Consider the following 17657-nt stretch of genomic DNA (forward strand, 5'->3'; position numbering starts at 1 on the left):
AAAAAATGTGTAAAAAGAAAGCAGGTGCTTAAAAATTATACTGACAAGGTTAACAATAACATCGAAGGAACCACCAAAGCAAATTTTCCATCGCAATTCATGAACATATTCCTGCAGGGAAATTTGTTCATGGAAGCATTTGCACCATACTACCGCCTGCTTATACTTCTTCCAGGATCACCTCATGTCTAACCTAAGCATCACACCACGCGTGGAAGTGTGTGACTTACCAGGGAGAGCCACATATATCTCCGGCACAAAGTCCACAAATTACGCAGCTGGCATTTCTGACACTGCACCTTCCTGGAAATATTCTGGCTGTTTGTTTTATTGCGGCAGCAGTTATAAAGACGCCAGATGCACATTTACGCCATTGGCGCCACCGCCGTTGTCATGCAGTCCCGCTGACGGCGGATGCGAAGTTCGTGCGCGGAGGTCGAGAGGGACTCCGAAGACGCGAAGCGCGTTTGTCTGCAAAAACGATTAATTAAAGGGCACGCACCGTCAGTGCTATAAGCTCAATTACCTCATGCAGTGACGGAGAAAGGACAGTGCTTTCTGTTCTTCAAAAAAAAAATTACCGACGATTACGTTACTTCCTAATGCGAAATTTGAGCGCAGCAAATAAGCTGTTTCACCTTTTGGATAGATTGAGGCAAAGAAATCGAGCAACACATGTATGCGCTATCACATAATTTTTTTTTTATTTTTCACACGTATTCCTTTAACAAAGACTCCAGTAACAGTTCTTGACAGTCATGAAGGAAGCTTTGTGGTCGGAGAAATAGACTGATATAAGTTCGACTTGGTACACCAATGCTTGATTCTCAAAGACGAGATCTATACAAGTGCCTCGCGAGGTTGTCACAGCCGTGGGGAAAGCAGAGGCTAAGCGCCGCCGCCGAGAAGACCCTGCCGTTCGCGCCGCCGAAGCGGAGGCTCATCGCCGCCGTCGAGAGCAACCAGCAGTAAGCGAGGCTGAAGCAGAAGCTCATCGCCGCCGCCGAGAAGACCCTGCAGTTCGCGCCGCCGAAGCGGAGGCTCATCGCCGCCGTCGAGAGCAACCAGCAGTAAGCGGAAGCGGAGGGGGGCGGCGTGTACACCCAGCGGCAAACGATGGGGGCAGAAGCGCGCGCAGCAAGCGGACAACACGATAAAGGGAGGAGGGAAGAGATAGCAGCGACTGACTGATGCCGCTGACGGCGATAGTGAGTCAACCCCAGCTATCCGCCACACAAGAACAGGGGGGGGGGGTACCCTTTCCTCCTCTTTCTGCATGGCGGCGACGGTGTTCTATGCAGTCACGTTATCTTGACTCTCTAGCGGCGTCAGCGGCATCCAGCGGTATCAGTCGGTCGCTGCTAGCGCTGGGGGGATGAAAGGGGGGCGGAGCTGGTTACGAGGCCGACGACGACGCCGACGACGATGCCGACGACGACGCGAAACCCAGGAACGGACGCCAAAGAGCTGCGCTCTAAAATGTTTTTCGGCGTTTACGTGTCGTAGCCTTGATTTGATTACGAGCCACGCCTCACTGGGGGACTCCCGACTAATTTTGACCACATAGGGTTTTTATTAGGCACCCATTGCGCGATAAGCGAGCGTGTTGCATTGCCCCCTATTACAATGTGGCCGCCGTGGGCGGCCATCATGCGACCTCCAGCTCGGCAGCGCAAGGCCACTTAGCCGCTGGGTTCTGCCTTCCGCTTGCATGCGTGACCTTCGTGAACTCGCACATAAATTACACTAAAATTTCTGCCTACCTGGTGTGTGTATGCCTTGGCCTTAGCAGTAAACATCAAGCTAACGTGATTTTAGTTTCCCCGGGCGCTGACTAAGGCAGACGGTGTCCCGTCGGCCTCATCTAGAGCACCATCTACGCGCGACGCCTGCAATGTCACTGGCGACGCTCATCACGCCATCATTTTGAGGACGCAGTGTAGCTGCCAGACAACCGCTGTTTAGGCCTAGAAGAATTTGCCTTGCATGCTACGTCACCCTAATATGTTGAAGCCGCGTATAGTTAGAACAGCGGCCGAGTAGTTCAAGCCCAACGCTAAACCTTGCTATGGTTGTCACTGCTTCGTCCTTCCAGGGAAATTAATAGACCTTATTGGACCAGAAAGATTTAAATCAGTGTTTCCGTACAGCTGCAGAAAAGACACTTGTGTGCTTTCTCAGCACGTAGCATTCAAAATCATACTTCCCAAATGTCGGGCGATTAGCAACTAGCATCGCTGTGAACAAACAGGTATGTCTTGAAAATCTGGATAAAGCAGAATTAAGACAGAGCATGATTAGGCTGCACACGTAGAACAAGCTTTTCCAGGTCTTTCGGGGCTCCAAAGAAGTTGCTGGTCAAAGTGAGTTGCAAAGGAATGTGCTGAAACATTAATGGCTCGTTCGTGGAACCTACCAGCAAAGTTTCTCAACGTGAAATATCTAAGACTTATAAGAAGTTCCACTCATGCAACATACTCTTTGTTCAATTCCCAAGGGTAAAATAAAACGCAGCTGCACCTATTCAACAATTGTATTACTGGGTTCTCAAATGTCTGCAGAGATGGATGGCTGGATGGATGGATGGATGGAAAACTTTATTTGGTCCTGCAAGTAGTGATAATCAACCACTAAGTGGGCCGCTCCCTCGCGGAGAGTCCACAATTCAATTTTTTATTGGCATTCTTTCGAGCAACGTAATGCATCACATAAAGGAAATCCTTTCTCAAGACAAAAGGAGGTAATAAATATCGAAATATGACTGGCCATGTTTCTTCTAGGATATTGGTTGTTAGTGCGAGTTTAAGAAAGGCATTTTGGTATCCAATGGCTAATAGCGCTGATCCGCTTTTCTTGCTGACCAATTCTCCGAAGCAATTACGCGTCGCGATATTTTCTCAAGATAAGAGTGGAAATGCGGGATTATTGCGCTATGTGACAGGAAAAACTTTCTACAAATCAATTACATGGGATAACAAAGATAACTTCATACTAGCCCAGTGAGTTCCCACAGACACACAATAAAAAGATGTGTTTATTTATTAAGGAGTGGACCGACGACTCTGATTTATCCGTAACAAGGTACTACGGGAATCATGTGATTTCTTTAAATCCCGAGAAGTTACAGAGCAAAAAGCTCGTTTTTTTAGAAAAACTTATTTTGTTGACCTAAGGGATCCATAAGGCTAACCTCCTTTATTTCTGACCTAAGATCGTAGGGCACCTCCATTTTCATTAGGCCAGATTGGATGCGTGCTGCCCAGTGTAGGTTATCCTTTTTTTCAGCAATTTCTGTATTTTCTATGTCAGGTTGGTAACCGTAAAGTATAATTCAACTGTTAGTAGTCCATATGCCACCTTTCTTGAACCCCGAAACCCAAACACAATCCACACCAAGAAAATTGGAACAACCTGTTCACCTTTATTTCTTGCCATCGAAACTTCACTCGTACAAAAAAGAAAAGCGCTGAAAACAATAAGTGCACTTTGTTACATAATAAATAGTGTTTTAATAAGGTTATTATGAATTTCATCATCTTCCTGAACTATCCACAAATGAAGTCTCCTCAAGTGTATCATGCTCATTACTATAGGCTTTATGTTACGTTCCCCACATTTAAACCAATAAGATGAGCTATCAGAATTAGTGTGTGAAAATGATACCTTCTCTTTGCGGGGTTAGAGAAGCACCTAGAGAATATTAGCTGAATTTAACTATTTTTGTCGCAAGAGAATTTTTAAGGTTTATCGTTTGCGGGTCAACTTTCGCAAACAAAAAAATTATGCGCGCCGAACACACACTTTGAGATCTATGTAAAGGGAAGTTTTCGCCCCCCCCCCCAATTGGTAAATCCTGTACAACTAATAGCGATGCGCACAACTGTGTTTACTTTTATCCTATGCAGCGTGCGCGCCCACCGTGGTTGCTCAGTGGCTATGGTGTACGGCTGCTAAGCACAAGGTCGCGGGATCGAAACCCGGCCACGGCAACCACATTTCAATGGGGGCGAAATGCGAAAACACCTGTGTGCTGAGATTTACCTGTAAGTTAAAGAACTCCAGGTCTTTCAAATTATTCCGGAGTCCTCCACTACGGTGTGCCTCATAGTCAGATACCGGTGTTGGGAAGTAAAACACCATTTATGTTTTATGTGGCGTGTACCACATGAGATCCTTATGTTTATCCCACAATTATTATGTTTATCCCACTGTCACACGGGAAGAATGGTGATCGCAGGTTTATGTACAGAAAAGTGCCGCACATGCGTGGCCACATTTAAAAATTCTGTACTTCTTTCACGGGGTCGCCCTCGCAAACACCAATCTGATCACCGACCCTGTGACGCCATCACCCTACGCCTTCAAGATGGCAGTCCTATCCCACACGTCCCTAATATCCGGGTTCTCGGTCTCACCATCTCTACCAACGGCTCCAACGCCTTGGCTCTCAACAAGATCTGTGCCCAATCGCAAAACACCCTGCGACTTCTTAAACGTATATCTAACCGACGAGGAGGACTCAAAGAAGAAAGCCTTCTCCGACTCGTCCAATCCTTTGTCATATGCCACATTACGTACGTTGCTGCGTACCTCTACTGGTACCGGGCTGAGCAAAACAAGCTCGACACCCTCATACGAGGGGTCTACAAGCAAGCACTTGGGCTCCCGCATTGCACCAGCACTGAACTCTTCAACCAACTGGGAGTTCACAACAACCTTTCCGAACTCATTGAAGCCCAACAACGCTCTCAGCTTGAACGGCTCACCCTTACTGAAACGGGGCGCTTTATTCTGTCCACGCTTGGCTTCACCTACCATCAGCAACAGGGCCCCAAACAACCGATCCCGACCGACATCCGTAGCTGGATCTACATAGACCCTATCCCTAGAAATATGCACCCTGAATATAACAGGGCCCGGCGCCAAGCTCGGGCCGGAGCTATCATAAAAGCCCTTGCCCACGTACCTGGCGTCACATTTGTTGATGCAGCCCAATACTCCCATGGCACACGATTTGTGGCCGTCGCCACACGCGATGGAGCCCTACACCACGCCTGCAGCGTCACTAACCCCACTTCCGAGACGGCTGAAGAAGTGGCCATCGCCCTGGCCTCTTTGGATCCCACCTGTCACACCATAGTGTGTGACTCTCGCTCAGCCGTTACTAACTTCAGCAAAGGCCGTATTTCTCCCCAAGCTCTTCGCATCCTCTGCCAGGCACCACACTCTAAAGACAGCATAATCTCCCTAACATGGATCCCGGCCCATGCGGGCCCTGTCCACCCACACCTCCCCAATCTCAACGAGGTCACCCACTCCATTGCGCGAGGTCTAGTAAACCGCGCCGGAGTCACTGGAGATGAGTTGGACACCAGGGACAGTCTGACCACTTATAACGATCTCGTTAAGGCATTTCACCTCAGTCGCCGAATCTTCCCCCCGCCTCACCCAAAGTTCAGCCGGGCGCAGGCTACCACCCTGCGTCTACTACAAACAAACACGTACCCTTCACCCGCCCGCCTCCACCTTATATTTCCGGACGTCTACACTACCCCCAACTGCCGGTGCTGTGGAATTCACCCGGCTACGCTTCCGCATATGCTATGGGAGTGCCCAGCACAGTACACCCAGACTAACACCACGACTCTCTCGTCGAGGTTGCATGAGGCTCTGCGGAGCTCCGCCCTCGACGACCAAACCTGGGCGACCCAGCACGCCCGCGAGGCGGCGGCGAGGCAAGCCCTCGACGTCCCTTCGTGGGAGGCTTAGGCCCGGCCATCATAAAGTGCTGGTTCTACAATAAAAGTTTATTCCTCCTCCTCCTTTGTCACATACCCAGTCTGGATGATTGGCCATCCGCGGGTGCACACCCAGTGGCAGATGCGGAATCAATAAATGAATGACGCTCAAGTAAAGCAAAGAATATAATGCGTCATTTTTTTAACAGGTCGATATGCTTAAGAAATATCTGCGTGCCGACGTCATTTTTCAGGTTTTATGTAGGAATTTCTTTACGTACTCTTACTTAATTTTACTTACTTACTTACTTACTTACTTCATCATCATCAGCCTGGTTACGCCCACTGCAGGGCAAAGGCCTCTCCCATACTTCTCCAACTACCGCGATCATGTATTAATTGTGGTCACTTCGTCCCTGCAAACTTCTTAATCTCATCCGCGCACCTGACTTTTGCCGCCCCCTGCTACGCTTCCCTTCCCTTGGAATCCAGTCCGTAACCCTTAATGACCGTCGGTTATCTTCCCTCCTCATTACATGCCCTGCCCATGCTCCCCCCCCTTTCTTTTTCTTGATTTCAACTAAGATATCATTCACTCGCGTTTGTTCCCTCACCCAATCTGCTCTTTTCTTATCCCTTGACGTTACACTGTCAGACCATCAGTTTGAGGATGGTAGGCGGTGGTGGTGCGATGAACGATGCTACATTCGGCATGGAGCGCGTTTGCGACTCCGGAGAGGAAGACACACCCTCTATCACTTAGAAGTTCGCGAGGTGCACCTTGACGGAGAATAAAGTTTTTCGGGAGGAAGGATGCTATATCGCGAGCGGTGGCAGCAGGCAGAGCGGCTGTTTCTGCGTAACGCGTCAAATGGTCGATGACAACGACTATCCAGCGGTTCCCGGAAACCGTGCTCGGAAGGGGCCCATACAGGTCAATGTCAATGCGATCGAAGGGCCGCGTAGGACACGGTAATGGTTGGAGTGGACCAGAGACATGCTGAGCAGGAACCTTGCGGCGTTGGCACTGAGGGCACGACCGAATGTACTTGCACACAAAGGTGTACATGCAGCGCCAATAAAATCTTGAACGAAACCGGGTGTACGTCTTCAAGACACCCGCATGTGCACACTGCGGGTCAGTCTGGAAGGCAGAACATATTTCACCACGAAGATGTCGAGGTATGACCAGCAACCCCTTGTGGACGTCAGAGACGTATTTCCAGCGATAGAGAAGTCCATCCCGAATTTCGAAGTGAGATGCTTGACTGCGCAAAGCTCGAGTAGGCGAAGAAACAGTCGATGGGTTTGAACGGAAGCGGATAAGAGTACTAATCCAGGCATCCTTGCGTTGCTCCGAAGCCATATCGCAGCCTGCTGAGAATGAAAGTACTTGGTCACCGGCAGAGAGGCAGGCATCGTTTTCGGTTCACACGGACGAACGGGAAAGCGCGTCGGCATTGGTGTGGCGGCGGCCAGACCTGTAGACAACGTGCACGTTGAAATCTTGCAACCGCATGGCTGCGCGAGCTAATCGATCTGAAGGGTCCTTCAACGTGGACAGCCAACAAAGTGCATGGTGATCTGTAATCACGTCGAAGGGGTGGCCATAGAGGTAGGGGCGAAATTTACCAAGTGCCCAGATTATGGCCAAACATTCCTTTTTAACGGAATAATTCTTCTCGGCTTTGGTGAGGGTGCGGCTTGCGTATGCAACGACGTACTCGTCGAATCCAGATTTGCGCTGCCTGAGCACAGCGCCGAGTCCAACACTGCTGGTGTCGGTTTGTACTTCGATCGGAGCTGTCGGGTCGAAGTGACGTAGTATAGGCGGCGAGGTCAGTAGACGACGCAACTCTTCGAAGGCATCGTCACAAGCGGACGACCAGGCGTAGTCAGTCAAATCGCTCCGTAGAAGCTGATTCAAAGGAGCGATGATGGACGCAAAATTCTGAATTAAGCGGCGAAAAAAAGAACACAGGCCAAGGAAGCTGCGAAGTTCTCTTACCGAGGAAGGTTTGGGAAAATCAGCAACTGCATGGAGCTAGAATACCGTGTTTAGATACTACATGGCCAAGGATGGTGAGCTTACTTGCGCCAAAGTGGCATTTCTTCAGGTTGAGCTGAAGGCCCGCGGCAGTTAGGCACTGCAACACTTCCTCCAGCCTTCAGAGATGGGTGGGAAAATCGGGCGAAAGAATAACCACATATCTAAACGTTTTCCACTTGAGACCACGCAAAAGATTGTCCATCATACGCTCAAATGTTGCGTTGGCGTTGCAAAGCCCGAAACGCATGACACGAAATTCATATAGGCCATCTGGTGTTACAAAGGCCGTTTTAGGTTGGTCTTCGGGTGCCATGGGGACTTGCCAATAGCCGTTGCGTAAATCGATAGAAGAGAAGAACTCCGCGCCTTTGAGACAGTCAAGGGCGTCGTCAATTCTAGGAAGAGGGTAAACATCTTTACGAGTTATTTTGTTAAGGCGACGGCAAACGACACAGAATCGTATCGATCCATCCTTCTACCTAACAAGAACAACGGGATATGCCCAGGGGCTGTCCGAAGGCTGAATAATGCCGCGCTTGAGCATGTCAGCTACTTGGTCGTCCATAACACGGCGCTCTGTCGCGGATACGCGATATGGTCTTTGTGGCAGTGGCGCACGGGTACCCGTGTCGATGCGATGACAAGCAGTTGACGTGTGGCACAAGGGATCATGCTGGAAGTCGAAAGACGAACGGAACTTGTCGAGAAGGCGTAGAAGCTGGGCGCGTTGAGAAACAGTCAACGTGTCGGCGATGGAGCTATGTAAGAGATCGGGCGAAGTCGGCTCCTGCGCAGGGTTACAGGTAACCCCGGCGACCTCATGAGTTGCGATGGGGCAAGTTGGCATGTCAATGATGGCAGCAGGGTCGACACACTGGGCACGGCGAACGCACTCCCCACGAAGCAAAGTGAGAGCAGAGGATAATCGGTTGGCGACGAGCAATCTGCTGACGCCGGAATGAACGTCCAAAAGAGCGAAATGCAGCGGGGAACATTTGCGACGAGCGAAAATTGCAGATGGCGTAAAAAGTGCGCTGGCATCAGCAACAATGTTGCATGACACTGTGGCAAGGGCAGATGAGTGCGGTGGAATTGTAACGTCTTCGGCAACATATACTTTATCTTCAGGTTCCCGAGCATCAAGGAGTGGGGCATTACACAGCGTTTGAAATTCCACTTCACCACGAGAATAGTCGATGACGGCCTTATTAGCGGAAAGGAAGTCCCAGCCCAAAATAACATCGTGGGAACAAGAACACAGCACCAAAAATTCGGCGATATAGAGGAGGTCGTTGACCACAACGCGAGCAGTACACGCAGCTACAGGCGCGATGCGGTTTGCGCTGGCAGTACGAAGTGACACGTTGGAGAGTGGCGTCGTGACTTTTCGGAGCGAACGGCAAAGTTTGGCACTAATAACTGAAACTGCGGCACCAGTGTCAACGAGGGGGAGCGCAGCGACGCCGTCCACATATACGTCAATAACATTAGTCGGAGAAGGGAGAGGCCTTGGCCTGTTCGTGGGTGACGCAGTTCTTGTCTCTGGAACTGCGACGATTAGTTTTCCCGTTCCGGCGACAAAGGACGACGGCGCATCGGTGAAAGCGAGCGGCGTCGAGGGGATGGCGTACGGCGGTCAACAAGAGGGCGGTGGTCCGAGTAAGAAGACATCTGGCCGGGGTTCTGAGACGCGGAGGATGACGGGTGTGGGGGGGGGGGGGGGAACGTATGGTGCGGCGTCGAAGCTACGGCGGTAGGGTGTTGCGCGGCGAACGACAAAATCGTGCAACGTGGCCAGGTATACCACAAGCAAAACATATTGGCCGGTTGTCAGGTGCGCCATTGTCCACTGCTGTACCGCGGCTGAAGGAAGTGAGGAGCTGGACGCAGTGGTGGCCGCAGGTGGTGGCCGCGCGAGAGCCTCGGCATAGCTGAGAGGTGCAGTCACCTCAGGACAAGCAATTGGAGTCGGCACAGGCGGAGTCTCGCAGGCAGAAGAGAGCCGCGCACACTTGCTTCAAGATGACCTGGCGATGGTTGGCCGGCAAAGGCGAAGGTGGTGGCTTGGCTGAGGACAGCAGCGAAAGCTGACGAGCGAACTCAGCACGGACGAACTCTTTTATTTGGCCAAGCAGGCAATCCATCTCAGGAGCCGCGGTCATGCTCGCGAGGGTTTCGTCGGACGCAAGGGCGCGCCGCGTGAGCAGACGCTGTCTGCAGAGCTCGTCGAAACTCTGGCAAAGCTCAATGACCTGAGAGACAGTGCCTGGGTTTTTGGAGAGGAGCATATGAAAGGCATCCTCGGAAATGCCTTTCATGATGTGACGTACCTTGTCCGCCTCCGCCATCGTCGGGTTGACACGCCGGCAGAGGTCGACGACGGCATCTATGTAGCTGGTGAACGTTTCACCAGGTTGCTGCGATCGGCTTCGTAGGCGTTGTTCAGCGCAAAGTGTACGCACGCGGCGCGGCCGAAAACTTCTGCGATGCCGGTTTTGAAGCTAGCCCACGTGCGGAGATCGGCTTCGTGGTTTTTGAACCACAGCTTTGCGACGTCCGATAAATAGAAGATCGCGTTGCCGAGCTTTAGGGGTTCGTCCCATTTGTTGGTGTTGCTTGCGCGTTCATACGATTCCAGCCAATCTTTAACGTCTTTCTCATCGCTGCCGCTGAAGATATCAGGATCCCGCTGACGCTGGGCGCCGGCACATACGATGGCTGGAGTAATCGGTGGGGATGTCGGGCTGGGGTCGTCAGGCATGACGGATGGCAGAGTTCGGGTGCGTAATTCCAGGTTGGGGAACACCGTAGCACCTCCACCAGAATCTAATAGGAACACAGCACAAGAGAGCAGCAGGCAGCGTGTCTCAATCAGAGCAGCTCAGGCAATCTCGAGCTCGCGCCTCCCGGGCGACTGGCTATGTGGCTGTGGCGCCGAGTATTCCTCTTCACTACACACCCATCATTCTTCTTTCGATAACTAGTTGCGTCGTCCTAATTTAAGTAGAACCTTTTCCTAAGCCTCCAGGTTTCTGCCCCGTACGTGAGTACTGGTAAGACACAGCTGTTATACACTGGCAACCTAATAAATAATGGCAACCTACTGTTCATGATCTGCGAATGTCTGACAAACGCATCCCAGCCCATTCTTATTCTTCTGATTAGTTCAGTCTCATGATCCGGATCCGTGGTCACTACCTGCCCTAAGTAGCTGTATTCCCTTACCATTTCTAGTGCCTTGCTACATATCGTAAACTGCTGTTCTCTACCGAGACTGTTAAACATTACTTTAGTTTTCTGCAGATTAATTTTTAGACCCACCCTTTTTCTTTGCCTCTCCAGATCAGTGAGCATGCTTTGCAATAGGTCCACTGAGTTACTAAGCAAGGCAATATCATCAGCGAATCGCAAGTTATCAAGGTATTCTCCGTTAACTCTTATCCTCAATTCCTCCCAGCCCAGGTCTCTGAATACCTCCTGTAAACATGCTGTGAATAGTATTAGAGAGGTCGTATCACCCTGCTTGACTCCTTTCTTTATTGGGATTTTGTTGGTTTCGTTATGGAGGACTACGGTGGCTGTGGAGCCGCTATAGATATATTTTAGTATTTTCACATACGGCTCGTCTACACCCTGCATACTTACTCGTCTACTTACTTACTTACTTACTTACTTACTTACTTACTTTCTTACTTACTTACTTATTTCTTACTTACTTACTTGGCTACTTACTTGGATGATCCTTGGCCGCCTGGAATGGTACCTTGAACACAACAAGATTTATACGAATTCCATGACTGGTTTCCGACATGACCGCTCTTCCATCGACAGTGTAGTTGATCTCGTTTCATATGTCCAGCACGAAAAGTCCCGTAAGCATTTATCTGCAGCTTTATTCTTAGATGTGACAGGGCCATGCGATAACGTATTACATGAGGTCATTCCCGACGCTCTTGGGACGGTTGGTTTAGGTGGTCGAGTCTTTTTGTGGATTGCAAGTTACCTATCAGCAAGATCATTCTATGTGTTAACTGACGATGGCCCAACTAGGCGACGCTATACCAGCAAGGGCGTTCCTCAAGGCGGTGCTCTCAGCCCGGCGCTATTCAACCTCACTCTTGTTGGTCTTGCTGAGTACTTGCCAACTACCATCAAAATTTCAATATACGCTGACGACATCTGTGTCTCGACTTCGGCAGTCACACGTCCTCAGATACGTGCGCGGCTTCAAAGAGCGGCAACTTTGACAGCGAGGTACTTGTGTAAACAAGGTCTCAGCATATCACCAGAAAAATGCGCACTAGTGACATTTACTCGCAAACCGATGACGCCCTATGTCATCTCAATCAATGGGCGGACCATTTCCTATGCAAGAACCCACAGATTTCTTGGCGTAATTATTGACCGAGGCCTCTGTTGGAGCCCGCACCTGGCCTACATGAAAGAGCAACTTCCCAGTTGTTTAAATACTTGACATTAAAGACGTGGGGGATGTCAGTAGACGCAATGCTGAAACTTCACAGAGCTATCTTTCTCGGTTTTTTTAAGATATAGTCTACCTGTACTGAACAACACCTGCAAGACAACTATTCGTGTTCTGCAGGCAGCACAAGCTCAAGCACTCAGAGTTTGCGTAGGTTTGCCCAGATGCACGTCAACAGAGGCAACTATTACGATAGCTCGGGACCATCAAATGCGAACTCACATTATGGTGGAAGCCCTGAGAACAAACATCAGACATTTTGCACGTGCCCCATACCACCACATTGCAACAATACCTTCAGACAGGCACCAATCATCATTCTCTAAAACAGTCGTCAAGTACAACGACAAACTTCCCTCGGGCTTCACCGCTGCATCTATACCATCGATGCCCCCCTGGTGTCTTATCATCCCCATAGTCCATCTCAGTGTAGCAGGAATCGGTAAAAAGTCTGAACTGTCGTCGCCTGTGATGAAACAACTGCCTATGCTTCTTCTGCACGAGAGGTACGCGGACAGTGAACACATTTATACTGATGGTTCCACAAACATCCAGTGCTCGTCCGGTGCTGTGGTTGTCCCAGCAAGAACTATTATCATCAGCTTTAGTACCGACCACCCAACAACATCGACATCTGCGGAACTAGCTGCTCTTCGCGCTGCACCGTGTTTTGTCAATCGGGAGCCACCTCGACAATGGTCAATCTTCAGCGACTCAAAGCCAGCCCTACAATCTTTGCTGTCAGCTCTGCGTCCCGGGCAGCTCGTATTCGATATTAGATGCCTACTCCATCCATCATAGGAGAAAGGACACCACGTGACGCTTTAGTGGCTGCCAAGTCACTGCGGCGTCATAGGAAATGAAGACGCCGATAATGCAACTCGGGCTGCTCTTGAAGTCGCACAAGAAGAGGCCATACTATTTTCACTTTCACTTACATTCACTACGTCGTATGGCAATGCCACCTACCATTTACCCTATATCCCCAAAGCTCCTGCAGCCGACTCAAGCATCCCGGTCTATACGAACTGGTCGACTACCACTAGCGAGGTCCTGGGCTGATCCTGATGAACTGACATGAAGTTTTGCATCACAGAAAAAAAAGAGCGTGTTTTGCCGGTGCTACAGCAAATACGTGCTGCTCTACCTGTTCGTTCGTTTGTGTGTGTGTAATGTATATAGCTATGTAGACGTGAACAAATTTTCTCTTGTAAGGCACATCTCCTTACATGCACTTCTGTTTGCCGTTAAAGAATTTGCACTTTATTTCGCCAACACTAGAAATTATTTCTTAGTAAACTTTAATTTGCATAAGCTGGTAAAAGGGGAATACTTCCTCAATATAATAATAAGAAAGGTAAATATAAAAGAATTGGTATTTCTTCGCGGCTTCGAAGATGTAACGAAGTTATTTTGCGTCAAAAGTACGATCATACGCGTGCGAGCCCAGAGGACCATTTAAAGTTTCACGTACGTGCTTTCTCATTTTTGCTTACACTAGAGAGGATTATTAACTTATGCAGTGTTCCTTGAGAGTTGCATGCAACGCACGGTGATCGTGTATCCGTGGAATGCTGCTGTGCCTCAGGAAGGTGCACTTAAGCTCTGGTTTGTGCATAAACTTGGGCAGCATATAGCAGATCCATAGCGACTTCGGGATAGAAACGCAAACTGGAGTTCCGCTAGTTCAAGCACAGCTGTTTGGGCCACCTTCGACAAGAACGCCCGCACCCGCCATGGTTGTTCAGTGGCTATGGTGTTGGGCTGCTGAGCATGAGGTCGCGGGATCGAATCCCGGCCACGGCGGCCGCATTTCGATGGGGGCGAAATGCGAAAACACTCGTGTACTTAGATTCAGGTGTACGTTAAAGAATCCCAGGTGGTCGAAAATTCAGGAGTCCTCCACTACGTCGTGTCTCTTAATCAGGAAGTGGTTTTGGCACGTAAAACCCCATAACTTAATTTAAGAACGCCCGGACGCTAACACATGTCAGATAGTGCTATCTATATTTACTATTCTTTCTGCAAAAGTCTTTCTACCACACTGCTATGCTCCACCCCTCTTGGAACAAACACCCCTGGCTGTCTTTATAACTTATTTCCATCAATGACCGCTATACATTGAAGAGTGCCAGCAAACCACAGAGAATAGTGTTCTCTACAGTAATCACCTACCCCTGCTATCCGGCGAGTCACGACACGAAACAGTATCAGAAAACGCTATTTTGTTTTGTTCTCTTTACTATTGCATCTGCTGTTTGTTTCACTACCTGCTTTCGCTCAGGTTATAGATTCCCTGTCCTTGGCCTACTTTCAGTGCGTAGATTCACCTCTTTTGGTCACTGTCTTATCCGCTCTTTGCGCCCTTTAACGAGCCTGTGTTGAAGAGCTGCTATTCGTGTTTAGTATTTGAAAGCTCCATTCGTAACTGTGAATAAGTAATACGTTCATTCTGCACCTGTCCTGGTGCCGTCTCCCTTTTTTCCCCCTTAAGCATCATCTCTTCTTGTCTTCATTTCCAGCCTCTATCCTTTTCACTAGAAGCCGTACAATCGGACGGCTCATTGTTCACGTTCTTTTGGCTTGCTCGCCAATTTCTTTACGATATATCTCTGTGTGTCGGGACGCGCAATTTCTAATAAGATCAGCTGTGTTGTCACAAAAAAAATATGTTGCAAAATACTGATAATAGCCACGAGCTTCCAGTGGTATTATTATAGAATGCCCTAGATTAACAGCGTAGCTGTGTAGGTTTGGTGCCGTGTGCAATGAATGAAGCCCACGCTGACGTTTATGCTTCGCCCCTTTCTTTCTGAAGTATACGCGAAGAAAGAAGAAAGCGCAGTGCATAGCGACCTGCCCCTGTTGACAGCCTTGCGCTGTAAATATCAAGTAATTACTTTCTCTCTTCCAGCTTTCAACACCCACGAAAACGGCGGGATTGTTTTATAGGCTGGCGCTCTTAAACATAAGCGAAACGGATAGACCCTGGCTTGTTCTCTGCTTGACAGGTTCTGCCCCAAATTTCCCTCATTCCTGTGCAGCTCAACAATAATGTAGTGCGCAGGACGTAATATTACGTAAAACAAGCTGTCTAAAAATATATTTGGCCTAATCAGAATTAGCGGTTTAATATTCGACTCCGGAGGCTAATCTCCAGATTGAAATATGCCTTTTTTTACCTTCGACGGTTTTCTTTAGAAGACTTCTCTCTCGCTCTCTCTCTCTCTCAGTATGTTGTAGTGAAGGATGCAAGCTTTTTCATTATTATTATCAGTTCTGTCGCGGTGAGTTTTCTTACATCTATTATAACATTAAAGGGTAGCTGAAGATAATACCAGCTCTTCGATTACCACTACCAGCTCTTCGATTACCATAGAACCAGCTCAGATCATGCTGGTGAAATATTGTCTCTGAACCCCATTTCCGTTCAATTTGCTGTAATAGGTTGATTGTGAGAAGAAAAAATTTTGGCATGATGTCACTTCGTGGAAGTGCATTAACTTGAAGAAGACGCCAACATCCACCTTATGTTACTGCGCCTCGTCTAGCATTCTCGTATTTTCCATGGTTTCTTTCTGTCTTTATTTTTGTATTGTAGAATAGTACTTTAGTCGCTACGGTGTTGCACTGCTAAACACGAGGTCGCGGGGTTAAATCCCCGCCACGGCCGGCCGTATTTCGACGGGGCCAAATCGTTGCCATGCAGAACTCCATAATTTTTAATAGTACTTTCCTAATCTAATGCAGCGCAAATTATGCTTCACTTTAGTATCCCTTTAATGTGTAATGATGGCAAATAGCCAGTACCTCCATCAAAGTAAACGAGTATGAAATTCAATTTTTTTGGCGATTTTCCCCAGAGTTTGAGCTCCAAGGTTTATTGTGAAACTTAGAGGGGGGAGGGGGCTATCGTTAACTACTGTCAACGGTCAAGATTAGGCACTCAGAGAGCACATTACCGTTGAGACAATGCTTATGCACACCCAACACTTCGCGCCGATTTCTACCCGCCCACGTGGTCAACATCTTAGCAGAAAGGCTCCTTTCGACATTAAGTGCAACTGTATTCGCATGTAGTGCCTCACTTTCACTAGGGTGCGCCCCTGCGGCTGGGACCTTGATTCCTCCATGGTCCCAGGGTTTCAGAAGAAGTTTCGCTTACCGTCGCCTGCATTCAAACAACTCAGTTTACTCCTCCTACATGAAAAATGCAACGGCTGCACACCCGTTTATACTGATGACACCACTTCTTCAATCAGTTTCAGCGGCGCTCAAGTTAACTTCACGGGATTAATAATCCAAGGGTTGAAGAATTCACATGCCACAACGTCCACAACTGCAGAATTCGCGGCTCTCCGTGCTGCTTCAGTTGATCGGTACATACAGTTCTCGAAACTAAAAGCTGGCATTACAATGTATGCAGTCGTTCTTCAAATATTTATCTCACGGCCAAGTGACTTGGGAAATTGTGGAGCTTGACCACCACTTGAAAGAAAAAGGCCGCAAGCTTTCTTTACACGTCACTGGAAATGATGACGCAGACAAGGCTGCTCGGACGTCACATGTAGAAGACCATTGCGTCCTGGTGTACTTTCTTGCACAGACAGGCTAAAGCACCTTCGCCGTCGCCAACGCACACTGTAGTCGTAGAAGTGGAATACCGCGCATATAAGGATTCGTTACAGACTTCACATACCAAAGCCATGGCTGCAACTCAGACCTCTACCAGGAGAACACCGACGCGAGGCATCTCTTATGCGTCGGTTGTGGTTGGCAGTTGTTTTCACTACAACTCATTCAGTGCTTCTGACAGTGCTTCTGATGTGTGCGGCCTGCGAGAACATAGACCACCTATTGTGACAGTTTCCTTGAATATACACATAAAAAAATTATTTTGCAATACAATGAGGCGACTAGATGATCGTCCAGTAAGTGTACAGAAATTACTGGAATACCCTTCCCAGCGGTCATCAGGCTAGAATTCCAGCGAAAGCACTCTTGTGCTTTTTGCAAATGACATAATTATGCGTGCGCCTCTGACTACATGGGTCTGTCCACGCACATACACACACTCACCGCTTTCCTCTCTTCCTTCCTTCTATTTACCTTTTTCCTTCCCCCGGCATATATTAAGCAACCTGACACCTTTCTGGTTAATATTTCTGCAATCTGTATTTATTTTCACTCTGTTAGCAACGAACTTCTCAACCTTTCTTTTCACTGATCCTTACCTTTCCTCTATTTATCACTCATGTGCTTATAATAATCATTCAAAAGCTTTAACGCTTAGTGGGTGTTCGAAGTGCTCACTAATAAACGCCGACCTGGAAACACTTACGCGATATTTTCTAGACTTTTCTTCTTGCAATGCAGTAAGCAATAG

The sequence above is a fragment of the Dermacentor variabilis genome, chromosome 5, assembly GCF_050947875.1.
Source record: "Dermacentor variabilis isolate Ectoservices chromosome 5, ASM5094787v1, whole genome shotgun sequence".
NCBI classification, from domain to species: Eukaryota; Metazoa; Arthropoda; class Arachnida; order Ixodida; family Ixodidae; genus Dermacentor; species Dermacentor variabilis.